Source organism: Sebastes umbrosus, chromosome 20 (assembly GCF_015220745.1).
Source record: "Sebastes umbrosus isolate fSebUmb1 chromosome 20, fSebUmb1.pri, whole genome shotgun sequence".
Taxonomy (NCBI): Eukaryota; Metazoa; Chordata; class Actinopteri; order Perciformes; family Sebastidae; genus Sebastes; species Sebastes umbrosus.
This window is the reverse complement of record NC_051288.1, coordinates 1272548-1299806: the sequence shown is the minus strand read 5'-3', so window position 1 is coordinate 1299806 and position 27259 is coordinate 1272548. Positions and strand designations below refer to the sequence as shown.

The following is a 27259-nucleotide window of genomic DNA, read 5'->3' as shown; positions in this document are numbered from 1 at the left end:
CGTCTCATACCGGTGCTGAAGGGTGCTTTGTGCAGCGGTATCGAACGCCAACGGAGGTGGCGAAGCATTGTTGATGTCCTGTGAATGATAATGGGCCATCTCAACAGACGATGCTTATCAAGAAAAGGTCAAGTTAATTAATTAGATAAATGAAAATATATTGACTCTTAGGCTATAAACAGATAGGCTATAAAGACTGACTATATATGTCAGTTTAAAATCCTATAATAGCTGCTAATCATAGATATGCATCCTTAATAGTATTGTTTGGTTCTAATCTTCCAAACACAGCAATGAAGACGCTAAACAAACATCACGTTGGTCTCTGCGTGCTTGGAGCATTTCAGCATCTAGCGCCGGCTCTCTGGCAGAGGTCACCCTCGTTTGGCATTCATTCTTTTCTTGAGCTGCAGTTGCTGCCCGCCACGGATTTATAACAAAAGCTCAGTGACATCTCCATGATGCCAGACTAATCGCTTCTCTCCACCCACATTCGTTAGAGGCTTTGACCTAAATATAGGTGTTTGCTGTGTCTCCTAATGCACCAAGAGGGACCTTATAAAAGCAGTAAGGGTCAAAGCGTCCACATGTTTCAGCTGGAACTTCTGCTGGTGAGGACATGCTCCTGTTCCATTGTTGTATGGGTGTTATAGTTGGTGACTTCACTGTTAGGACTTCATCTCGTTTCTGATTCAGGTGTCTCTAGGTGGAGGAAACATAAGCAGACCCGTTGTAACCCACAGAGGTAAGAGTTGATATTAATTATTATGATTGATATCAATTATTCTACAGTTATTAGAAACACAATTCTAACCTTTTACCCCTGGACCTTTCAGTCCCCTCTGGGGTGTGTTGCAGAGATGAGTTCCGATGCTGAAATGAGTGTGTTTGGGGAGGCCGCCCCATACCTGAGGAGACCCGAACGGGAGAGAATTGAATCCCAAAACAGGCCCTTTGATGCTAAAAGTGCAGTGTATGTGGTGGATCCAAAGACGCTGTTTGTTAAAGGCACTCTGCAAGGCAAAAACGATGGCAAAGCGACCGTTAAAACCGATGCAGGACAGGTACGTCAGCTTTGGACGAGGCGAATCACCCACACACACTCTCCATATGGTTCCTGCTGATGAAGGGCACATCTCTCTTTCACAGGTTGTAACAGTGAAGGACGACGAAATCTTCCCCATGAATCCGCCCAAGTTCGACAAGATCGAGGACATGGCAATGATGACCCACCTCAACGAGGCCGCCGTGCTGTATAACCTCAAAGAGCGTTACGCGGCGTGGATGATCTATGTGAGTAATGATAATGGTCATTCCCACACAATGCCAGAGGACTGTTGCTCAACAGACAATGTTTGTGATGTATGATGCCGAAAATTATAATTATTAAATTAAGATTTAATTATACAGTTTAGTATCTGACAGCTACACGTAACAATCTGAAAAAAGGAATACTTTACCAGTGTCTCCAAACAAGTCCAGCAGTAGCGTGTTAATAACCAAATGAAATCTAAACAAGCTGACCTTGAGCTCCATTCTACACAGAAAGCTTGTTACATGTTTTCTTTTACATTTCCAGGAGAGGAAATACATTTTCCACGTTTCACTACAGCTACTGCCCTTTGACATTATTCCGAGTGTTGTACATCCTAGTAGGTATGGATTTGATGATATGCAGGTCAAAAGATGTCGACGTCTACATTAAAACCAGCAAAATTTGGTTGGAGAGTGGAATTATTATTATACATTGTTATTTCACATAAATACAGTATTAGTTTACAATATTAAAATTTCTATATTCTAATGTGAAGGAGGTCCTAACAACAAGTTGAAATATAGTCATTGGAATGCTGTTGAAAGAACTTTTATAGGTAACCTACAGACAGATCAACCTGTCTGCAACGGGATGGATTACATTCAGTTTCAATGTTTCTTTTATATTAAATCTGAGCATTTTAAAAAACATTCTAAAATACATGCAAGTACAGAGCCTGGGAGGTGTCATGGAGAAAAAAAGTAATCTGTACTCTCATATTTCTACAGCACTACTTCATGCTCTCGATTTAAATAATAAAATAGTAATAATTATTAGAAATGAATGAAGTTACCGCTGCTGTGCCACATGCGTAAAAATTCTTAATTCAGAGACCATTGTGCCATCCCTGCTGCTGTGTGACGGCCACGGATATTTAAAAATGAATATAAATAAATAGATTATTCAGTGATGTGTACATAATCAGTAAAACATATTAATCCAACATATTACAGACTCTGTGAAGTTGCAGAGCAAAGTGAAAGAGGCTGAACATAAATAAAATACATTGTGATTTAAGAGAGGTCTGTGTGAGCCTCCGTCCACTAAAGCCACACAAATTGTGTCTTTTGTCTCACAGCTGGAATATGGGAAAAAAGCCTGACGTCCAGATGCTGTCCTGTGTGAAGAGGCAGCAGTTAACATATGCTGTTCTTCACTAAGGAGTGGCTTTGTGGCTTTGACAATATGCCTAGCTATGTACTGGGCTGGACAGATGACCTGAATAAAGGAGCGGAGAATGTTAAACCTGCAGTAGGCAGTATATTTTTGGCATCATTGAGCAAAAATTCCAGAGAGAAAACTAGACTTCTGCTCCTCCTCATGGCTCTGTTTTCAGGCTTGAGAATATCTAGCCCGTGACGGGAGACTTTGACCAATCACAGGTCATTTCAGAGAGAGAGAGCGTTCCTATTGGCTGTGCTCCGGCTGGTGGGCGGTGCTTGGTATTTCTTCAACAGATCTCAACATGGCTGCCAGGTCACAAACTTTCTCATTTTACAGCTAAACAGTACACTACAAGATGATTCTGAGAACATGTGAGGAGAGAAATAGACATTACAGTAACAGAATATTGATTCATATTTGATCAGCGCTGCCTAGTTTGACCGTTTGGTCGGAGTTCGTGAGTGATTGACAGCTGCTGTTATGTTTTAGTTCACAAAAACGTGGACTCAAATGCAGCACACAAAACGAGAGTTTTAAAGGTAGAACAAAAAGAATATTTATTTTCCACACGGGTTCCAGGTTGTGGAGGAGCCGAGTTCAGGAGTGAGCAGGCAGGTTGAAGCAGCCACAGCTGGCAGGTGACAGACCTGAGCACAGAGCAACAAAAAACACGAGATAAGTCCAAAATCCAAAAACGAGCATTTAACAAAGTCAAGAATAATTTCACTAGGGTAAGAGAGTCTGAGTACGTCTAATACCACTGAGGGCGACGGAACGATCTGGCGATGATTGGTAGGAAAACCGGGGTAGATATACTGCAGAGGTGTGTGTTGATTTGATGATTGTTCACAGCTGCTCCAGCCGAGCCCGCCCAGAGGAGGAGGAGGAGGAGGAAGGCCACACCTCCCGACACACTGACAAAACTAGACAAACCAGGGGAAAACACACAAGAGACAAAAAGACAGGGAAACATAGGAAACAAAAGGAACCCCTAGACTAAAAGTAGTGATAACATGACAGTACCCCCCCCTTAATGAGAGCCTCTAGGCGATCTACCAGGTTTCTCAGGATAAGCCTGGTGAAACTCCCGGACCATCCCAGCATCTAGGATGCGGGCACGAGGTACCCAGGAGCGCTCCTCTGGGCCGTATCCCTCCCAGTCTACCAGATACTGAAGACCCCGGCCTCGCCGTCTAACATCCATCAGTCGTCTGACTGAATAAGCTGGCTGATTGTCAATGATCCGGGCGGGAGGAGGGGGATTGGTCAGAGGGACCAGAGGACTGGTGAGGACCGGTTTTAGCTGAGAAACATGAAACGAGGGATGAATCCTAAGAGACTTTGGCAGGATGAGTCTGACAGTGGTAGGATTAATAATCTTCTCAATTTCAAAAGGTCCAATGAAACGGGGAGCCAGTTTTCTAGAGTCAGTTTTCAAAGGAATGTCTCTGGAGGACAACCAAACTCTCTGACCTGGGATGTAGACAGGAGCCGGGGTCCTGTGACGATCCGCGATCCTCTTGTTTCTCTCAGCTGTCCGAAGCAAAGCAGCCATAGTGTCCTTCCAAACTTTGCAGCAGCGTCGAAGGTGATGCTGCTCAGATGGCACAGCCAACTCCTCCTCTTGTGCTGGAAACAGTGGTGGCTGGTAACCTAGTGAGGCCTCAAAAGGAGATACACCAGTGGCAGCAGAAGAGAGAGAATTATGCGCATATTCAATCCAACATAACTGTGAACTCCAAGAAGTTGGATTAGTAGCAGCGACACAACGTATGGCAGATTCCAAATCCTGATTAGCCCTCTCAGACTGTCCATTCGTCTGAGGGTGGAAACCAGAAGACAGACTGACAGTGGCTCCGAGGGCTTGACAAAAAGACTTCCAAACTTGAGAGATGAACTGAGGACCACGGTCTGAGACGATGTCCACGGGAATACCATGCAGACGAAAAACATGATTAGTCAGGAGTTCAGCTGTCTCATGTGCAGAAGGAAGCTTGGGAAGACCAATGAAATGAACAGCCTTGGAGAACCGATCAACAATGGTAAGTATCACTGTCTTACCATTAGAAGGTGGGAGACCGGTGACAAAGTCCAAGGCGATGTGGGACCAAGGGCGACCAGGTATGGGTAATGGGCGGAGCAACCCCACAGGCGGCCGATGAGATGTCTTTCCCCGGGCACAGACTGTGCAGGCGAGGACGTATTCCTTGACGTCCTTCTCCATTGTGGCCCACCAGAAGTGTCGTCTGAGGAGTGACAAAGTCCTACTCATCCCAGGATGTGAAGCGAACCTGGAAACGTGTCCCCACTGCAGGACCTGGGAGCGAACTGACACAGGAACAAACATTCGATTAGCAGGGCCAGTACCTGGATCCGGTTCTTCACGTTGAGCCTCCCGAACCGCTGACTCAACCTCCCAGGTTAATGTCCCCACCACCAAGGCTGCCGGCAGAATGGTGTCTGGAACATTTGGTGATTCCTCTGACGAAAACTGCCGGGACAAAGCGTCAGGCTTAATGTTCTTGGAACCAGGGCGGTAAGTAATGGTGAAGTTGAATCGACCAAAAAATAAAGCCCACCGAGCCTGGCGGGAATTCAGTCGTTTGGCTGACTGGACGTAGGCAAGATTCTTGTGATCAGTCCATACAATAAACGGAATCTCCGAACCCTCCAACCAGTGTCTCCATTCCTCCAGAGCCAACTTCACTGCCAACAGCTCTCGATTCCCCACATCGTAGTTCCTCTCAGCTGGAGACAGGCGTCGAGAGAAAAAAGCACAGGGATGTAGCTTCTTATCGGGTCTGGAGCGTTGGGAGAGAACAGCCCCCACACCAATGTCCGAGGCATCAACCTCCACAACAAACTGAAGAGAAGAGTCATGTTGCACCAGGATGGGTGCAGACGTAAAGCGGTCCTTTAATAAGGCAAACGCCTGATCCGCCTCAGGAGTCCAGCGAAAAGGAACAGCAGGAGATGTGAGCCTGGTCAGTGGCGCAGCAATTCTGCTGTAATCACGGATAAACCGGCGGTAAAAGTTGGCAAATCCAAGGAAGCGTTGTAAGAGCTTTCTGGAGGATGGTTCAGGCCACTCTGCCACCGCCTTGATCTTGTCCGGATCCGTCTTCACCTGCCCACTCTCAATGATGTAACCAAGAAATCCAACAGAGCTGACGTGAAACTCGCACTTCTCAGCCTTCACAAACAGCTTGTTCTCCAGTAGTCTCTGGAGCACTTGGCGCACATGAAGCTGATGTTCTGCGAGGTCAGAGGAAAAAATCAAAATGTCATCCAGGTAGAAAAACACAAACCGGTCCAAAAAATCTCTCAAAACATCATTAACCAGTGCTTGAAACACTGCAGGAGCGTTAGTCAGTCCAAAAGGCATCACTAAGTACTCAAAGTGACCCAGTGGTGTGTTGAATGCTGTCTTCCATTCATCTCCTTCCCGAATCCGTACCAGATGGTACGCGTTTCGCAGATCCAGCTTGCTGAAGACAGTGGCTCCCTGTAGTGGTTCAAAAGCAGAACTGATTAATGGCAGAGGGTACTTGTTCTTTACCGTGATATTGTTTAACCCTCGAAAATCAATACACGGGCGGAGAGTCTTGTCTTTCTTGCTAACAAAAAAGAATCCTGCCCCTAGAGGCGAAGAGGAAGGTCTGATGAGTCCTGCAGCCAGAGAGTCATTAATGTAGGTTTCCATAGCACCTCTCTCAGGACGTGACAGATTGTACAGGCGACTCGAAGGCAGAGTGGTACCAGGTAGCAGCTCAATAGCACAATCATACGGACGATGAGGTGGCAAGGATAACGCTCTCTCCTTACTGAAAACCTCCCCGACATCATGATATTCAGGGGGCACAGTAGACAAGTCAGGAGGAACACAGGGCAGAGGAGCAACACTAATATCTACTGGTGGTAATGCAGACTGCAGGCACGAGGAATGACAAAAACTACTCCAGCCCATAATCTTACTAGTTGACCAGTCGATCTGGGGGTTGTGTAGCTCTAACCACGGGTGTCCGAGAACAAGAGGAGTCTTAGGGGCAGAGAAAACAAAAAACTGTATTAGCTCACGGTGGTTTCCAGACAGAATTAGAGACAGAGGTTCAGTGCGGTGAGTTACTAATGCTAAGGACTTGCCGTCTAAAGCACAGACTCTGACAGGAGTCTCAAGGGGTTCAATGCTGATGCCAGCCTGAGAGACTAACTCAGCATCTAAAAAACTCTGCTCTGCACCGGAGTCAATCAACGCTAACAGGGGCAAGGACATTTTACTCATACACAGTTTAGCAGGTATTTGAGTTCGAGGTCTAGTGTTGGTGGGGGCATCAGTCTTACTCACCAGTATCCCCACAGCTACTGGTGAGCCCGCTCTTTTGGGCGGAGAGGACATGCAGCAAGGAAATGTCCGACTTGACCACAGTAGATACACTCACCCGCTCGGATCCGTCTCTGACGTTCAGCGGGAGTGAGCTTAGCCCGGCCCATCTGCATGGGTTCATCAGAGTAAGCAGAGGAGCTGGAACCGGAGCCGTGAGTCTCTGATGGGCCGGAGGCAACTCTCGCGAGAGTAGGAGTAGCAGCAACGGAGTTCACGGGAGTGTGGGATTTGTAGTTCTTCTCCCGGCGTCTCTCCCGCATACGGTTGTCCAGTCTTATGGACAGATCAATAAGAGCATCAAGGGAGTTAGTATCATCACGGACAGCAAGTTCATCTTTTAACTGCTCACACAAACCGTGTAGAAAAACTCCTTTTAATGCCTCGTCATTCCATCCAGCCTCCGCAGCCAGAATCCGGAACTCCACAGAATAATCCGCCACACTTCTTTGACTCTGTCGTAGGTTAAGCAAACGTTTAGCAGCGTCTCCAATACATACAGGGTGATCAAAAACCTTCTTCATTTCACTCATGAAACACTCATAGGACAAAAAATTTATCCCTCCTCTTCCCAACATTGCTTCAGCCCAGTCCAGTGCTCTCCCTCTTAACAGTCCCGTAACATACGCTACCTTGGCCTGGTCTGTGGTGAAGGTGACTGGTTGTCGGGAAAAAACCAGAGAACATTGGAGCTGGAATCCTTTGCATCTCCCCAAATCACCGGCATATGGTTCAGGTGGAGGAACAGGTGATTCTCTGAGTGGCTGAGGCGGAGGAGGAGGAGGCAGAGCGGGGGATGGGGCTAATTGGCCTGAAATCGTTTCCAAACATTTTCCCATCTGAGACATTTGATTACCTAAGGTGTGTTGGGTCTCCAATAAACCCTGAAGTAACTGGTGATGTTGTCCTAACAAAATATCATGGCTGGAAACAGCCTTCTGAAATACATTTGTGTCTGCTGAGTCCATAGTTAGGGCCAGATCGTTCTGTTATGTTTTAGTTCACAAAAACGTGGACTCAAATGCAGCACACAAAACGAGAGTTTTAAAGGTAGAACAAAAAGAATATTTATTTTCCACACGGGTTCCAGGTTGTGGAGGAGCCGAGTTCAGGAGTGAGCAGGCAGGTTGAAGCAGCCACAGCTGGCAGGTGACAGACCTGAGCACAGAGCAACAAAAAACACGAGATAAGTCCAAAATCCAAAAACGAGCATTTAACAAAGTCAAGAATAATTTCACTAGGGTAAGAGAGTCTGAGTACGTCTAATACCACTGAGGGCAACGGAACAATCTGGCGATGATTGGTAGGAAAACCGGGGTAGATATACTGCAGAGGTGTGTGTTGATTTGATGATTGTTCACAGCTGCTCCAGCCGAGCCCGCCCAGAGGAGGAGGAGGAGGAGGAAGGCCACACCTCCCGACACACTGACAAAACTAGACAAACCAGGGGAAAACACACAAGAGACAAAAGGACAGGGAAACATAGGAAACAAAAGGAACCCCTAGACTAAAAGTAGTGATAACATGACAGCTGCTCATAGATGGCAGCTGGACGGCAGACTCCAAATCAGCTCTGATTGGTTGTTTTCCTCCGGTCTGTGAAATCTTGCAGATGCCGTTAGGAGCACCGGAGGACACGATTTTTTTTCAGATTTCCTGTCTCATGCACTACTGTCAGGATATAGTGACCGTTTTTTGCTCCATTACTACCTACTGCTGCTTTAACTGATGTAGATGTGTCCATGCAGGTGACATCTTCCTGACATGAATCGGGTCCTCTTGTCCTCCCTGTAAGGATTCGTAGAAAAAAGTATATTTCTCAAACCAAATTTTGTCTGATTTTAACTATAGATTTCTAAACATCTTATGACTGCAAATCACCAAAGCCATGCTCACTCAAACACATTATTCTTCTGATTTGATTTGATGTGTTGTAGACCTACTCTGGGCTGTTCTGTGTCACTGTGAACCCTTACAAGTGGCTCCCAGTGTACAACCAAGAGGTGGTGGTGGCCTACAGGGGCAAAAAGCGTCAGGAGGCTCCACCCCACATCTTCTCCATCTCAGACAACGCCTATCAGTTCATGCTCACCGGTAAACTGAAAATGGAAAACAATTCTTGTTATATTCACTTTTCTATGAGGTTAAGGTTCTGATGCAATGCATGGCTCCTTTCTAATATGACTGTGGTGTTATCTGTTGTAGATAGAGAAAACCAGTCCATCCTCATCACGTAAGCTGCATGTTGGTGCAACTGTTACAGCCTTCATCTTTGAAGCTTGTTGTCAGAGGGAATAAAACAGTTTCTCTTGTTGTGTAGTGGAGAATCTGGTGCAGGAAAGACTGTTAACACCAAACGGGTCATCCAGTACTTTGCGACAATCGCTGGGTCTGCAGACAGGAAGAAAGATGCTGCTGCCTCTGGGAAAATACACGTAATATTACAATGATTTTATAGTCTTTCAAATGATATTACAAGTATTAATAACCTTCCATTGCATTTATATATTTGTAACCAAATCACTTCTGCATTTGTAATATTGTATGTTGTTCTTTGTGTTGCTGCAGGGGAATCTGGAGGACCAGATCATCTCTGCTAACCCACTGCTTGAGGCTTTTGGAAATGCCAAAACACTCAGAAACGATAATTCCTCACGTTTTGTGAGTTAAAACTTTGTTAATACCCGTTTCTGATCCGTCACCTCGTTTCCTACATTCATTGTTATTCCCCTTTTCAGGGCAAATTCATAAGAATCCACTTTGGAACCACAGGAAAACTGGCTTCCGCTGATATTGAAACTTGTGAGTTAGAATACAACGGAGACATGTGATGTTTAGTCAAGAGTCTTCAGTTTAAGTCAGTCTTCTTTCTTCTTTTGGTAGATTTGTTGGAAAAATCCAGAGTAACGTTTCAGCTGTCTGCAGAGAGGAGTTACCATATCTTCTACCAGGTCATGTCCAACAAGAAGCCGGAGCTGATAGGTAACATGTTGGAGGACAGTGTTACACTTTGAGCAAATGTCTTGTTATTATTATTATTATTATATTATTTTTCCATCCAGAGACTCTCCTCATCTCCACCAATCCCTTCGACTTCCCATTTGTTAGCCAAGGGGAGATCAGCGTGGCCAGTATTGATGACAGTGAAGAACTAATGGCCACGGACGTAAGTCGTCTTTGCAATGGCTGAGCCATCGGTGTGTGACTGAGTCTTTAGATCAGATCCTGATGGACAGGTTGGCTCCTTGCATGGCAGCCTCTGACATCAGTGTGAATGGGTGAATGCTGACATGTAGTGTAAAGAGCTTTGAGTGGTCGGAAGACTAGAAAAGCGTTATATAAATGCAAGTCCATTTACCATTTACCATCCCTGCTAACATTGGGCCTCATGCAAGAACATTTTCGTATTCTTGTCTTAACTTTCTCCTTCTTTTTTTCGTACCGTGGGCTCGTACCAGTGTTCCACATCAGATTCAGCAAACGCTCCTAACTTCAGATAACCACGTAAATGATACGTAAATGAGCACGCATTCATTAATGCCCACGCTGTCTAAAGAATCTGTTACGTACGAGCGGTTCTTGCATGAGGCCCACTGACTGTGACTGACATCAGCTCTGTTATGATGTACCTTCAGAGTGCTATCAACACCCTAGGCTTCACTGGAGAGGAGAAGATTGGCATCTACAAGCTAACAGGTGCTGTGATGCATTATGGGAATATGAAGTTCAAGCAGAAGCAGAGAGAAGAGCAAGCAGAGCCAGATGGTACAGAGGGTAACTGCCATAATCTCTGGATTTGTTCTGTTTATGATGATAGTCTTTTAGGTAACATTGTATTTGAATTGTTCATCTGTGGCGATGCATGTACAAATGAGCTTCTGTGCACCAGAATGCAGGAAATGAAGTGTATGAAGCTCAAAATGTCCTGGGCGGTATTAAAGCAGTGGCTATCCCTGCAAAACAGCAGTTGTGTTGTTACTGCAGTCAAACGGTATCTCCAGCTCAGACAAGCTTTGCTGGGTTTGGTCCAATCAGATAGCGGCTCAGTTGTGAACAGCCTCTCAGAGCCTAGGTGGGTCCCGCCTACATTAGTAAACATTTTACTGGTTCTATTTAAGATCTTTTTGACAAGAATTGATCATTATTATTGGGTGAAAAGAAATATATCTCCCGCGATTAATCGACTAGTCGACTACGTTTTGGTAGTAGTCGATGCCTACTAAAATACAGTGGTCATGAATGCCCTAAACGCCAATCAATATCCACAACAAGACCCTCCTGTTTTTTATAGGAAATATGTAAATATGCGCAATAAAATAGCACTCTACTAGCCGTGTCCTCCAAGTAAGTCTATTTACAGGTGCACAGTACTACAGGACACACCTACTACACCTACACCTACAGTTTGGTTAGGTTTAGGAGCTAAAACAACTTGGTTAGGTTTAGGAGCCAAAACGACTTGGTTAGCTTTAGGAGCCGAAACAACTTGGTTAGGTTTAGGAGCCAAAACGACTTGGTTAGCTTTAGGAGCTAAAACAACTTGGTTAGGTTTAGGAGCCAAAACGACTTGGTTAGCTTTAGGAGCCAAAACGACTTGGTTAGCTTTAGGAGCCAAAACGACTCGGTTAGCTTTAGGAGCCAAAACGACTTTGATGGGGTTAGGAGCCAAAATGACTTTAGGTTTAGGCACAAAAAGTACTGTTAGGTTTAGGAAAAGATCATGGTTTGGGTTACAATAAGTGTTTTAATAAATGTTATATCAGGGGTCGTGTCGTGTAGTGAAGTAGAGAAGCATGGCCTCAGAATTGGAGGTACTGACTCTCATCCTGACCGTTTCACATTTAGCTGCAAACCGCCCCAGTGCTGCTGAAGGTCACGGTCTGATGAAGCCAACAGAACCACATCATCTGCAAAGAGCAGAGATGACACAGCTATCACTTTGGTTATTCAAGGACCTGATGGCTCATAGCAGAACCCCATATTCCCGCAGTTCTTCTCTTCTGTGACACTCTGCTTTGTAGTTTTCTGAGTTTCTTCTTTCTTTTTCTCTGATCAGTAGCTGATAAAGCAGCTTACCTGATGGGTCTGAACTCTGCCGACCTGCTGAAAGCACTGTGTTACCCAAGAGTGAAGGTTGGGAATGAGTACGTGACCAAAAGTCAGACTGTTCAGCAGGTACTTGTGTGTTGTAAACAAGTAATGTGAAAACATCCTGCTCAACACATTAAGACTTTTATATTATTCCTTACAGAAGTTATTCTAATACTGTAAAACTGGGAAAACATGCAGGTAACAGAAAAGTCTGTATTTCATGCCCATTTGTTTGTTTCGGAAATGAAAACAATTTTTTTCCCCTTTGAGATCCAAACACTCATCTCTTCCTATCTCTCCATATAGCTCTGTAAACTACTACCATCCACCAGTGTGGCTAGCTGGTCGCCCAAAGTCTCATTTGATTGGATGATTTATTTTTTTGTAAATGCCCCTGAGTGCAGAATGAGTCAACAGACATTTAAAACCGTTTTACAGAAGAAAAAAATATAAATAAAAATACTCTTGACACATCTTTATCATATAACATGGGCCAAATGAACAATTGGACAGGAGGATTAAAACTGGGAAAATGTATTTTTCATTTCACTGGGTCTTTAATATTTATCTTATATATGTAGAAGCTGTCACTAGTAGTGGCACATTTTAGCCTCTTTCAGCTTATTGTTTTTGTTTTAAGTCTTGAAAACTCTGTTTGCCTTAAAACCGTACAACAGCAGGCAGCTGTTTCCACCTTAAAAGCTCAGATAAGCCCACAGTACACTACCTGCCTACTATCAGATGGCTAACAGACAAACTAGCTTGTGAAATAAGTTCCAACATATAACAACTAGTCATTATTGGACTTAGATTAATCAGAACACCAGAAACATGACTCCCAATGAATGATAATGTTGCTCTGTGTCTGATGGATATGTATGCTTGTTCAACATAATAACTTTATGAGGTGATAATATATCAGTTGTGGAATTCTTCTGCTCCAAAGTGGCCAAAAAATGTTAGCGTATAACAATAATGTCATCCAACATTTTCCCTCCTTTAAAGACCTTATGTCTTTGGTGTGTTGGGATCTCACTGCCACATGTCATTGTGCAGGTCTACAATTCTATTGGTGCATTGGCCAAATCAGTCTATGAGAAGATGTTTGTGTGGATGGTCCTCCGCATTAATCAGATGCTGGACACCAAGCAGCCCAGGCAGTTCTTCATCGGAGTCTTGGACATCGCTGGGTTTGAAATATTTGATGTAAGTTTGCATTAAGCAGTGCTTCTACTGTCATTTTATAACGAATCATTTGGTCATGCTCTAGTAAATGCTTTGTTTTACAGTATAACAGTCTGGAACAGCTGTGTATCAATTTCACCAACGAGAAACTGCAGCAGTTTTTTCAACCATCACATGTTTGTGCTGGAGCAAGAGGAGTATAAGAAGGAAGGCATCGAGTGGGAGTTCATTGACTTTGGAATGGACCTGGCTGCTTGTATAGAGCTTATTGAAAAGGTTGCTTCATTCAAGTATCATATTACACAAAGTTATAGAAATGAATGCCTTGTGTTTTTTTATGTAACGTATTTTTTTACTGTCCTCAACAGCCAATGGGCATCTTTTCCATCCTTGAAGAGGAGTGCATGTTTCCCAAGGCGTCAGACACCACCTTCAAAAACAAGCTGTATGACCAACATCTTGGAAAATCAAACAACTTTCAGAAGCCCAAACCTGTCAAAGGCAAGGCTGAGGCTCACTTCTCCCTGGTGCACTACGCTGGCACTGTGGACTACAGCATCTCCGGCTGGTTGGACAAGAACAAGGACCCGCTGAATGACTCTGTAGTCCAGCTCTTCCAGAAAGCCAGCCTCAAACTACTGGCCTTCCTCTATTCTACCTATTCTTCATCTGCTGGTAAGAACTGTTGTGATTCTGAACATTTCTTTCATTTAAAAGTGGTACATTTGAAATTCAGAGCATTGATATAGCAATACTATATATAGACAACTATATATGTAAAGATATAGGACCCTATGTAAACAATCTAGATTGATCTACAGACATTTAAGGCGTGGTCAACTCCACTTTTGCTAGTTAAACGGCGCATAATCTGAGCGCAAAGTAAGGCTCAAGGGGCGAAGGGGTTGTATTTAGTCTCTTAATTAATCATAGGTGTGTTTTGGGTGTAACATTAATTAAATCAATCAAAGTGTCATCTTCCGCAGATTCAACAAATTGGAGAAGCGACCGGTTTTCAGCTGAGGAAACGGATCTGCTCATGCGCGTGGCGAAAGCGCGATGGTCCTTGGCTGGTGGAGGAGGAGGAGAAGGAGCGCTGCTGCGCGTCCTTGTGTAACAACTAGAGTGTACACGTGCTGTGAAGAAGCCTATGTAGACATATCTTACTATCTGAATAATGAGCCCTTTAAATAGCAGGAATGTATTGTACCAGACTTTAGACCAGGTTTTTGTTGGTCAATGGCACAATCACTTTCTGTTGTCTCAACCTTATTTTAAGACCAACGCGCCCATGGGCGCACAGATGGGCGCAAGTACATTTGCTACATACACAATGTGGGCGCTGGGCGTGAAAATGACAACTACGTTGGTCTGAAACCAGCAATCGCTGTTTGCTGCGTGTGCGCCGCTTTGCGCCATTTTGCGCCATTTTGCGCCCGGTGTGAGATCGGGCACATAGTGGAGTAATGGCAACCTGAGCAGAGAACCTCTCGCTCTCCTTCTGTGTGTGTTGTAATCCGAGTTTATCTGTGAGCACTTTGTTTACGTAGCCCCCCTGGCCTCCTGGCTAGCTAATCGTCACTGCTTGGTACTGCGGTTACAGTTGATAACGGCATCCCGACCCACCCACAGAGTCGTCACGGAGGCGTAACACCCACCCTCCGGTTCCCTCCAGGTTAACACTGCTAGCTCTGTCAGCACTGTTCATGCTGTTAGCACCGTTAGCTGCTAGCCGCTGGCTCAGCCGCCGCCATGTTGAGAGCCGTGTGGAGGCAATCCCTCAATCATAGATGTGCTCTGAATTTGTAATTTAGCACCTTTAAAGGCCCAACTGTTCAGCCTGATGATGTTGATAAAAACATTTGTTCTTTTAGACAACCCTGGTGGAGGAAGTGGTGGAACTGGTGCTACTGTAAAGAAAGCAGCTAAGAAGAAGGGCTCATCCTTCCAGACTGTGTCAGCCGTCTTCAGGGTAACTACATACCAAAATTAATATTGGATGCTCCCTAATTTTGTAAGACTAATTTAATTTTGATTCCACGTTATAACAAAGTATTGACACTGATAATCTGGAACAGGAGAACCTGGGAAAGCTAATGACAAATCTCAAGAGCACCCATCCTCACTTTGTTCGGTGTCTGATTCCAAATGAAACTAAAACTCCAGGTATTTAAGTTCATGTTAATAAAACTCTTTATCAGAGTACGTAAAGCAGCTCAATTATAATGTGGCTCTGGTTGACCTTCAGGGATTATGCAACACCATCTGGTGATCCATCAGCTGCGATGTAACGGTGTCCTGGAAGGAATCAGGATCTGCAGGAAGGGCTACCCTAGTAGGATCCTGTATGGGGATTTCAAGCAAAGGTAAGAAGTAGTAGAGTAGGCTTATGAGAAATTTATAAAAAAAAAAAAAAAAAAAACATTTCTCAATTTTTTTCTTGTAGGTACAAAGTACTGAATGCTAGTGTGATACCTGAGGGACAATTCATTGACAACAAGAAAGCTGCTGAGAAGCTCTTGGGGTCTATCGATGTGGATCACACGCAGTATAAGTTTGGGCATACCAAGGTAATGTATTTTGAATTTGAGGGTTTCAGTGTGTTAGGACTGCAGCTCATGTGGGATCGTTTAACAACATCTGAAACCCCCTTTGTGAAGTAACAATAGGATAGGCTGTGTCCCTCAATTTTTGCAACTTTTCGGAACAGACCCTCTGACAAGTGTGCAACGCTATTCCAGTGATATGATTCATCGCATTAAGATGAGATTAGAAAGACACAGAGTTCTTGGAGACTTTGGGAGCTTGTGTGATGCAGTCAGAAAAGGCTATGATGGCTTTTTGCTGCTCCTCCGAGTGTATCCAGAACGCATATAAACACTTTTGCTGATGACATATCATACTACCTTGATCAACCATACTAAAACCTTTATACTATGAGATTGATGTTAAAACTGGTTTATTGATGTAGTATCTCAACATATGCCTAAACTTCTACTTCCTTTAGGTATTCTTTAAAGCAGGGCTCCTGGGTCTACTGGAAGAGATGAGGGATGAGAAACTGGCCTCTCTCATCACCATTACTCAAGCCTTGTGTCGTGGCTTTCTCAGAAGGAAGGACTTTCAGAAAATGACGGAGAGGAGGTAATCAGAGTTATGGTTAGATGAGTTCACAGATTATCAGTCACGTATACATCAAAGACTGTAGGTCTAAAGACATGTTTGCTGCTCAGTGAAGAACTAAGAACAAGCTCCATCTTTTCAGAGAGTCTATATACATTGTCCAGTACAACATTCGCTCTTTCATGAATGTAAAACACTGGCCATGGATGAAGCTCTACTTCAAGATCAAGCCACTCTTGAGGAGTGCTGAGACTGAGAAGGAGATGGCCATCATGAAAGTGGAGTTTTCCAAGTGTAAGGAGGATTTAGCCAAAGCGGAGTCTAAGAGGAAGGAACTGGAAGCCAAAATGGTTTCCCTGCTTCAGGAGAAGAATGACTTGTGTCTGCAGATTCACTCTGTGAGGAGAGAAAACACACCTTTTGCAATTAAGTAAGTCATAAGAAAGTAGAACTGTGTGTTACATATTTGCAAATTGTGTTTTTATTTAACAGGAAAGTGAGAGTCTGGCAGACGCAGAGGAAAGATGTGAGGGGCTGATTAAGAACAAGATTCTGTTTGAGGCCAAAACCAAAGAACTCAGCGAGAGGCTGGAGGACGAGGAGGAGGTGAACGCCGAACTGACCGCCAAGAAGAGGAAGCTGGAGGACGAGTGCTCTGAGCTGAAGAAAGACATCGATGACTTGGAGCTCACACTGGCTAAAGTGGAGAAGGAAAAACATGCCACTGAAAACAAGGTGTGTCTCTGCTTGGTGGTCATCTGAACACCAAACCCCAGCATCCCAAGCATTTACTAACACATTGACTACTTTTCACATATTCAGGTGAAGAATCTGACTGAAGAAATGTCATGTCTTGATGATGCCATTGGTAAGTTAACCAAGGAGAAGCTGGCCCTGCAGGAGGCCCACCAGCAGACACTGGACGACCTGCAAGCAGAGGAAGACAAAGTCAACTGTCTGGCCAAAGCCAAGATCAAGCTGGAGCAACAAGTCGATGATGTAAGCTGTAGACATTACCTCTTTGAAATCAGAACATGTATGACTACTAATTCTACTGTCCATGTGATAACACTATTATTATTATTGGTCATTTTTATATTATTATTACTGCTATATTATTGCTTTTATTATCATTATATTATATACACTGTTGGACTATATAAATAAAATCGGCATTAAAACTGATATTGAAATTGAAAATAGCTTGAGGGCTGTCTGGAACAAGAGAAGAAGATCCGGATGGAAATCGAGAGAGCCAAACGGAAGCTCGAAGGAGATCTGAAACTAACTCACGAATCCATAATGGATTTGGAAAATGACAAGCAACAGCTGGAGGAGCGCCTTAAAAAGTATGTACTGGTGCAGCGGTGTAAAGGCATAATGATAAGTTTGTACATAGCACGTGCTCTAATCATGGTATGGTTTTGCATGACAGGAAAGATTTTGAATGCAGCCAACTTGTATCAAAAATTGAGGATGAGCTGAGTGTGGCTGTGCAATCTCAGAAGAGGATCAAGGAGCTTCAGGTACTTCAAAAACTTGAGGGTTAATTGAAAATTTGCCGGAATCAAATGACTGATCTCAGGTCTTTGTTGCTTAACTCAGGCCCGCATTGAAGAGCTGGAAGAGGAGATTGAAGTGGAGCGTGTTGCCAGGGCGAAAGTGGAGAAGCAAAGGTCTGATCTCTCCAGGGAGCTGGAGGAGATCAGTGAGAGGCTGGAGGAGGCAGGAGGAGCCACCACCGCTCAGATAGAGACCAACAAGAAGCGAGAGGTCGAGTTTCAGAAACTGAGACGAGACCTGGATGAGTCGACCCTTCACCACGAGGCCACCGCTGCAGTTTTAAGGAAGAAACACGCCGACAGTGTGGCTGAGCTGGGAGAGCAGAACGACAACCTACAGAGAGTCAAACAGAAGCTGGAGAAGGAGAAGAATGAGTACAAGATGGAGATTGATGACCTGTCCAGCAACATAGAGGTCATGGTCAAGGCAAAGGTAAGCTAGACCAGTATGGAAAGGATAAGGATGTGGTAAATCAAGATTGCAATTTAATTAATGTTTATATATATTACAGGTTAATTATGAGAAGCTGTGTCGCTCTCTGGAAGACCAACTGAGTGAATACACGACAAAACATGATGAGACACTCGTCTGATCACTGAGCTAAATGCTCAAAGGGCAAGACTTCAGAATGAAAACGGTATGGAGTCAAATCATTTAAGTAGACTTCTGGAGTCCAACTCTTTTCTCTCGTTTCTTACCTTGTTTTTAAACCACTTGAACAGGAGAGTTCTCTCATCTCTGGAGGAGAAAAGAAGCGATACTCTCTCAGATGTCGAGGGCTAGACTTGCCTGCAATCAGCTAGTTGAGGAACTGAAGAGACACAATGAGGAAGAAACAAAGGTTTGTTGCACTGCTGCACTTTGTACAACCCAATCAGTGCCTGTCATATTAATTATCCTAGCAGGTCAGTGAGCTAACTGATTAGCTGAGGTAGCCAGAGACTTACGCCCTGTCCACACAGGGAATGTCAGCCGCCTATTTTTACCGCGAGCAGCGCGGTTCACAGCAACAACAGACAGTGAAAGTGATCATTTGACTGTATATTGACATCATACCAGCAACATTACTACAGTTTCAATGTCTAGACATCTGTAGAATATGTCACAGACATGAAAAAAAGTGAAGATTTATTTTTAAATCAACACTTCCTGCTTATGTTTCAAAATAAAAGCGCGGTAGCATTTTTTTCTGTGGACAGAATTCCTTCATTTGTTATGACGAGGCTTTCATTCTGAAATATTTGCAGGACAGTGGTTGTAGAAAATGCAGTGACTTGTATCGGGAGTTTTAATTGTGAATTATTACTATTATTTACAAATTACCACACAGTTCTTAACCTTTCTCTGTCTAAAAATAAATATAAATTACATTCATAATGTATTGAGATGGCCATTATGAAAGTCAAACTCCATGTAGAAAGAAAGGGCTGGCAGCAGCGGCAGAAACGCTGCCGGTGTGGCCGCACACGTGGTGAGAGACGGTTGCAGTTCAGAGAGGGCCAGTCTGGCCCAAGCGTTATAGGTTGTTTGAACTTGTAAGCTAAGCTAGGCTAACAGATTTGGCCTTTTTTTTACTGGGTTTCATTCTACTTAGAGACAAAAGGTCCTTTAAAGGAATGGAGGATTGGAGGTTTAAACGGAATAGTCAGACATTGGGGGAAAATTCACCAGTATACAATTAGTTTAGCTTAGCATAAAGCCTCCAGATAAATTCTGATTTTAACAAATGTTCTTCTTCAACTGAAAGCCTAATCTGCCTCTCTAATAGGCTAAGAAATGCCCTCTGCCCATGCTCTCCAATCTGCCCGTCATGACTGTGATCTGCTGAGGGAGCAGTTTGAGGAGGAGCAGGAGACCAAGGCTGAGCTCCAGAGAGCCTTGTCCCAAGGCCAACAGTGAGGTGGCCCAGTGGAGAACCAAATATTGAGACCGATGCCATCCAGCGCAATGATGAACTGGAGGAGGCCAAGTGAGAGTTGTTCTTATGCATATAGATAAGAAATACATAAATATACATAAGAAATTGGATATTTGCAATGTAAGAAAATGACAATCATGGCTCACTACTTTGCTCAGGGAAAAAAGCTTGCCCAGCGTTTGCAGGAGGCCGAGGAGGCAGTTGAGGCTGTGAATGCCAAGTGCTCGTCTTTGGAGAAGACGAAGCAGAGGCTCCAAGGAGAGGTGGAGGACCTCATGACTGATGTGGAAAGGGCGAATGCTCAAGCAGCTGGCCTGGACAAGAAGCAGAGATGCTTTTGATAAGGTAACAACAAGTATATTGTGCTAAAAAAAATCACAACAAGCCACAGATGCTGACAGTCTGAAACCTTGTCACTCAACAACAAACTCAACAAACACCTTGTTTGTTTTGCTTGTCGCAATTGTTGATTTATGTAGGCTAACATAGCAGTGACTCCTTCCATACCCAGTTAATAAAAGCTGTAACATTTGCTGCTTTAACCCTCTGAGACCCACGATAGACTCGTTTTAGTCTTTTTAGGGTGTACAGGGGGGTCTTTAGGGGGAGATAGCAGGTCAGCAGTAGATGTCACATAGAAGTGTGTACATCATCTGAAAGCTGAACCTGATAATTAATCTGAGATACAGCACTGTGTCAAGTTGCTCTAGTCATAAATCAGAGATAACATGAATTAATTAATAAATTAAGTAAAATAAATATTGAAAGTGTATAAGGGGTTTAGAACATTATGATAGAAGTATATGATGGTCATCCCCATGCTCTATTATGTCTCATACGTTGTTGCAGCACTTTTTGGGGTCGATACCAATGGCACCGTCGGAGATGCGACAGGCAGAGAAATGCCCATCCGGTGTAACCACCTGGGCTTCCACTTATAGATTTTGGTGCTAATTTAACAATTTTTTTATCACTGGAGAATTGATAAAAAAAAATGATCAATAATCCCTCCGAAATACCACATTAAGACACCAAGACCTTGAGGAACACCATAGAAAAAGACATGCTGTGATTTGGGATCAAAACTTTTGACATTTGGAGATTCTTGCAAGAATTACATTTTCGGCTATTGGATGCGAGCACTTGTGTTGTGTAAAACTGCTCAGAAATCCCCTTATGGTCAATGTAGCTAGGAAAGCCATCCATCCTCTGAATGCTCTAGGTCTCTAGTCTGATCCATCCATCCTCTGAATGTGATTATCCTAGAGGTCACCAGAGGTCATTTGGATCCACAAGAGTCTCAGCTTTACAGTGATATCCCAATTTATGGAATTCAAGACTCTTAAGGACCCAAGTATGCAGAAATATTCAGATACACCATTTTAGAATAGGAGACAATAACAAATTTATACTGCATGAAAAAACTGCATGTTTTTTGCCCCAAACATCATGTGATTATCATAAAGTGGGCATGTCTGTAAAGGGGAGACTCGTGGGTACCCATGGAACCCATTTTCAATCATATATCTGGAGGTCAGAGGTCAAGGGACCCCTTTGAAAATGGCCATGCCAGTTTTTCCTCACTAAGATTTAGCCCAACTTTGGAGCGTTATTTAACCTCCTTCTGTCCAAGCTAGCATGTCATGGTTGGTACCAATTGATAGTTTCATATGATATCTGTGTCTTCACTCAAGCCCTAAACCTGGACCTGCTAGAGCCTCTGAAAGACATTAAAGTCAGTCCCGTCTCAGAAGAACACCTGTTATGTGGTAGATCATTAGAATAAAATGACGTGGGGTGACCATTTCATGCAGCAACAGAAGTTTATTTGCAATATAGAATAACTGGGTTATTAGCATGAGCAACGACAATGTGGATCAACAGCGTGTGATCACCTACAGAGAAACACAGCCATTAGCACAAAAAGTTCAAATCTTAAAAATCGGACAAACCATCCTTATCCAAACCAATGTTTTATGTCCTCCTTAGATTCTGTCTGAGTGGAAGCAGAAGTATGAAGAGAGTCAGGCTGAGCTGGAGGGATCACAGAAAGAGTCTCGCTCTCTCAGCACTGAGCTCTTCAAAATGAAGAACTCTTATGAGGAAGCTTTGGAGCACCTGGAGGTCCTCAAACGAGAGAATAAAAACCTGCAAGGTACACGCATGTGACTATAAAATAGTACTGCTTTATTAAAGGAAGTTCATCTGGAACATGTTTGACAATGAATCAGACGATTTTGAATAAGCTCTAATGGACCAGAACGATTTGATATGAATGTTATGTTAATTCATATCACTTTCTCATGAGGCAAGACGGAAAGACTAGATAGTAGTGCATACTCCCAATTGTGGACAGATTAGAATAATTAGTTTTGTTTTGTTCCATTTGGTTGTTAATTGAAGAAATGCATTATTTTTTTTAGAGGAAATCTCTGATTTGACTGAACAACTTGGAGAAAACGGCAAAGCCATCCATGAGCTGGAGAAGACTAGGAAACAAACTGAGACGGAGAAGACAGACATCCAGACTGCTTTGGAAGAAGCTGAGGTAACATTCAGAACTATATAAAAAAATGATATATACAATATATCATTTTTTATTTCATATTTATATATATATATATATATTCTTATGTTTATCAATGCATTCTTATTTTATCTGTACTCAAGCTTCACTGGACATGAGGAATCCAAAATCCTGCGTATCCAGCTGGAGCTCTCTCAGGTCAAAGGAGAGGTTGATCGCAGGCTGGCTGAGAAGGACGAGGAGATCGAGCAGATGAAACGCAACCAGCAGCGCATCGTGGAAACGCTGCAGTCCGCCTTAGACGCTGAGACGCGCGGCCAAGAACGATGCCATGAGAATCAGGAAGAAGATGGATACCGACCTCAATGAGATGGAGATCCAAGCTGAGCCACGCCAACCGGCAGGCAGCTGAAGCCCAGAAGCAGCTGAGGAACATGCAGGCCCACCTCAAGGTGAAATACGCTTCACTGGCGGCTTTAACACAAGGCTATTAGCTTTTTGGGTAAAGCATCTTTTACCCGCCGGTCTCTCTGCAGGAACAAACCCTCCACCTGGATGAGGCGCTGCGGAGCCAGGAGGACCTGAAGGAGCAGGTGGCCATTGTGGAGCGCAGGAGCGGCCTGATTCAGGCGGAGGTGGAGGAGCTCAGAGCTGCTCTGGAACAGTCAGAAAGAAGCCGCAAATTAGCTGAACAGGAGCTGGTCGACGCCTGTGACAGAGTAGGGCTGCTGCACTCTCAGGTGAGCCGCAATAGTACATATATCAATGAGGGAATCTAACGGGACAGCAGTTGGTGGAGACCAAAGCAGAGTGGAAAGAGAGTGGATATTAGAATCTGTCCGGTTCACAGAAACACCAACCTCCCAATGAATGCCAATGTTGCTTAACTTCGTGAAGTATAAACATAAGTCACCTTTTATTGACAGTTTATGAATTGTCCTACAGAACACCAGTCTCCTCAACTCCAAGAGGAAGCTGGATGCAGATGTCAGCCAGCTGCAGGGCGAGGTGGAGGATGCAGTCCAAGAGGCTCGCAATGCAGAGGAAAAAGCCAAGAAGGCAATCACTGATGTAAATATGATGCACCTCTATTTATATCTAGAACGTACATCTTCATATAGTGTGATTAATAACCATAAGGTTGTCTCTATGGATGCTGTTGTTGTCAGGTCCAGCGTGATAATGTGCATTCGTTTGGTATTTGTAATGACAAATTATAAATCAAACACCAGTTTAACTTGCTGTGTTCTTGTAGGCAGCCATGATGGCCGAGGAGCTGAAGAAAGAGCAGGACACCAGCAGCCACCTGGAGAGGATGAAAAAGAACCTGGAGGTCTCTGTGAAGGACCTGCAGCACCGTCTGGATGAGGCTGAGAACCTGGCTTTGAAGGGGGGCAAGAAACAGCTCCAGAAGCTGGAAGCTCGGGTAACACACCATATGAGAGTCATTATTATAATTATTGAGAGCAAAAATGACAGCTGATGTTGTGTTTGTGGGGTTTGGACGTTATCTTGTAGGTGCGTGAACTGGAGACTGAAGTAGAGAGTGAACAGAGAAGAGCTGCTGATACCATCAAGGGAATCCGTAAATATGAGAGGCGAGTGAAGGAGCTCACTTACCAGACTGAAGAGGACAAGAAGACTGTTTTGAGACTGCAGGACCTGGTAGACAAGCTGCAAGTCAAAGTCAAGGCATCCAAACGGCAGAATGAAGAAGCTGTAAGATCTGATTTGACTGCTAGAAAAACAAACTAAAGAACGATTGTTTCCTTGTGTTGTGATTAGAGCTTACTCTGGGTTTTTTGCTGCAGGAGGAACAGGCTACTACTCATCTTGCTAAGCTAAGGAAGGTGCAGCATGAGCTGGAAGAGGCACAGGAGCGGGCAGACATCGCTGAGTCCCAGGTCAACAAGATGAGAGCCAGGAGCAGAGACTTTGGAAAGGTAACCCCTGATACATTTAGAGTCCAGTTTGGTTTAGTTTATTAGGAACCTTATTGGCTTCCTGAGCTGGAGCACCATCCATCCATCCATCCATCCATCCATCCATCCATCCATTTTCTTCCACTTATCCGGGCCGGGTCTCGGGGGCAGCAGGTTTAGCAGGGAATTCCAGACATCTCTCTCCTCAGTAACGTTTCCCAGCTCTTCCTGGGGGACCCCGAGGCATTCCCAGGCCAGACGATATATCTAATCTCTCCAGCGTGTTCTGGGTCTACCCCGGGGCCTCTTACCAGTTTGACGTGCCCGTAAAACGCGCCCGGAGGCGTCCAGGAGGATCCTGATCAGATGTTGAACCACCTCAGCTGGCCTCTTTAGAGGTGAAGGAGCAGCGGCTCTACTCCGAGCTCCCTCCGGATGACTGAGCTCCTCACCCTACCCACTCTTTCTCTAAGGCTGAGCCCAGCCACCCGACAGAGGAAACTCATTTCAGCCGCTTGTATCCGCAATCTCATTCTTTTGTTACTATCTAAAGCTCATGACCAGAGGTGAGGTTTGGAACGTAGATGGACGGTAAATTGACAGTGCCTGTCCAGCTCCCGCTCCATTTTACCGTCACTCATGAACAAGACCCCGAGATACTTGAACTCCCTCACTTGGGTCAGTGACTCACTCCTCCCCTGGAGGGTGCAGTCCACTGTTTTCCGGCAGAGAACCATGGCCTCAGACTTGGAGGTACTGACCCTGGGTCGAAGCAGTAAAGTAGAATTATTACCAACACGGTCATTAATGGTCATTAATCTTGAATGAAAAAAGAAACAAAATCAAAGAAACAAAAAAATGCATCATAAAGGTAAAAACAAATGTCTATCAATTATTACAAACCAACCAAATGAATTCCAGCAACAACACTCTGTCCTTTCTTGTTTGGTTATACTGCTTTTTGATTTACATCATAGCTACCAGTCCCTCTCCTTATGACATCACTCTTCCTTAACGGGGTCATTTACTACAATTTACCTGCTGAGGAGGACCGGTTGCGCGCAGTGCATTGTGGTCCAGGGTTGCGCCAGATGCAGTTTTTATCTCTTTTACAAAAATGACGAAGGAATGTGCAGGTGGACTGTGCGGGTGGCTTTCTGGTGTGCTTGCCATAGATCTGACCACAGCACAGATTACAGTGCCGACACACACACACACACATGGATGAGAACAATCAGTGCACGTATGGCTGCAGAGGACATGGGACGCAGTGACCCATAAGGATTCATCGAGACACTGAAATAAGTGAATCTAATTTGAAATGTTGTGTCAAGGGAAAAAAAGTGTTTCAGAAAGCTAAATGGTAACAGGTTGATTACTGTATGATGACCATAACACACTATGTTGTTTTAATAACTAGAAAATATTCTTTTATTTGCTCTCCCTTCATCTCCTTTTTTGTTTTTCTTTCCTTACCGTTCCTTCTTGCCATATCTGTCCTGTCCTGTCCTGTTCTGTCCTGTCCTGTCCTGTCCTGTCCTGTCCGGTCCTGTCCTCTCCTCTCCTCTCCTCTCCTCTCCTCTCCTGTCCTGTCCGGTCCTGTCCTCTCCTGTCCTCTCTTCTCCTCTCCTGTCCTGTCCGGTCCTGTCCTCTCCTCTCCTCTCCTCTCCTCTCTTCTCCTCTCCTCTCCGGTTCTGTCCTCTCCTCTCCTCTCCTTTCCTCTCCTCTCCTCTCCTCTCCTGTTCTGTCCTGTCCTGTCCTGTCTCAGGCTGCTGATTCTGAGTAGAGCCTGCAGTGAAGACACAGAAGACATCCTTTATGGAAGTTCTTATTCCTAGTAGAGACTCACCAGAATTGTGTTCCTGTGAGATGCTAGCAGAATAAATTGGTGTGAAGCATTAACTGTGTCTGTCTTTATTGTCTTTCTTTAGATATTTACTGTACAGTCACACATGTTTCTGATCATCATCACAGGATTCAGAGTATTTATCAGAGTTGTGGATGTATTAGCAGATTAGTAGCGTTGTGGTGCTAATGAGGCAGACTGCAGCAGATAATCAGTCCGGTAGGAGTGTGAGCTCATAGACGTCCCTCTCAGTGTGTCCACTTTGCGTCTAATTTGAGCATCTGTTTGCAGAGATCAGGGCCGATCCCAGCAGAACGCCTGCTGACATTAACATTCCGAGTTCAAATAGCCGTCCTGTTCACTGTCACTCATCTACATACAATAAGTAATGCAGCATGAGAGCAGAGGATTAACCGTGATTAGACCAATAACCAACGGACCTTATGGAGCTATCAGAGCAGCTGCAGAGGATTCATTGAAGATGAAGCCTGTTTGTTCAGCCCACCAGACAGAGGGATCCTCTACTCTTTTGTTTCTCCGTCAGTGTCTCAGAGTTCTCATCATTACAGGAATTTGTCTGAGACCCAGATTAGAAGTTAAAGCCTGACATTGAAGTATAATATTCATCAGCGTGTCTTTCATACTTAGTTAGCCACAGTTTAGTCTGAGAGTCATCATTTATAATAGAGCCGGTTATCCGCTGCAACTGTCTGGTGTACAGGAACCCTGGCTTGAAGCAGCGGTAGGCAGTATGTTTTTGGCATCATTGGGACAAAATTCCATAATAACCTTTCATAACCTTTCTAACTAGCTTATGCTACTTCCGCTACCTCACCGGAAGTTACGCCTATAATTATTTCTACAGTAACACCCCGAGAATAAGGTGGATGGAATACATCAACAAATACAAGTCTAGCATGAGACCCAGGTGTTTAACAAGTACAGGTGAGCTAACTGACGACTCCTCTATAGGAAACAAGGACTGAGGCTCAGAACCATCTCATCATGGCTGGAGCTCCCTCTGGGACACTGGCTATGTCCTTTATATACTGAGGACACTGGATATGTCCTTTATAAACTGAGGACACTGGCTTTGTCCTTTATAAACTGAGGACACTGGCTTTGTCCTTTATATACTGAGGACACTGGATATGTCCTTTATAAACTGAGGACACTGTCTATGTCCTTTATATACTGAGGACGCTGGCTGTGTCCTTTATATAC

At 44.2% G+C, this 27259-nt stretch overlaps 1 pseudogene; it reads left to right on the top strand.

The window, feature by feature from the left end:
• Positions 1 to 860: 860 nt before the first annotated feature.
• Positions 861 to 26084, top strand: LOC119479168 (annotated as a pseudogene).
• The last annotated feature ends 1175 nt before the right edge of the window (positions 26085 to 27259 follow it).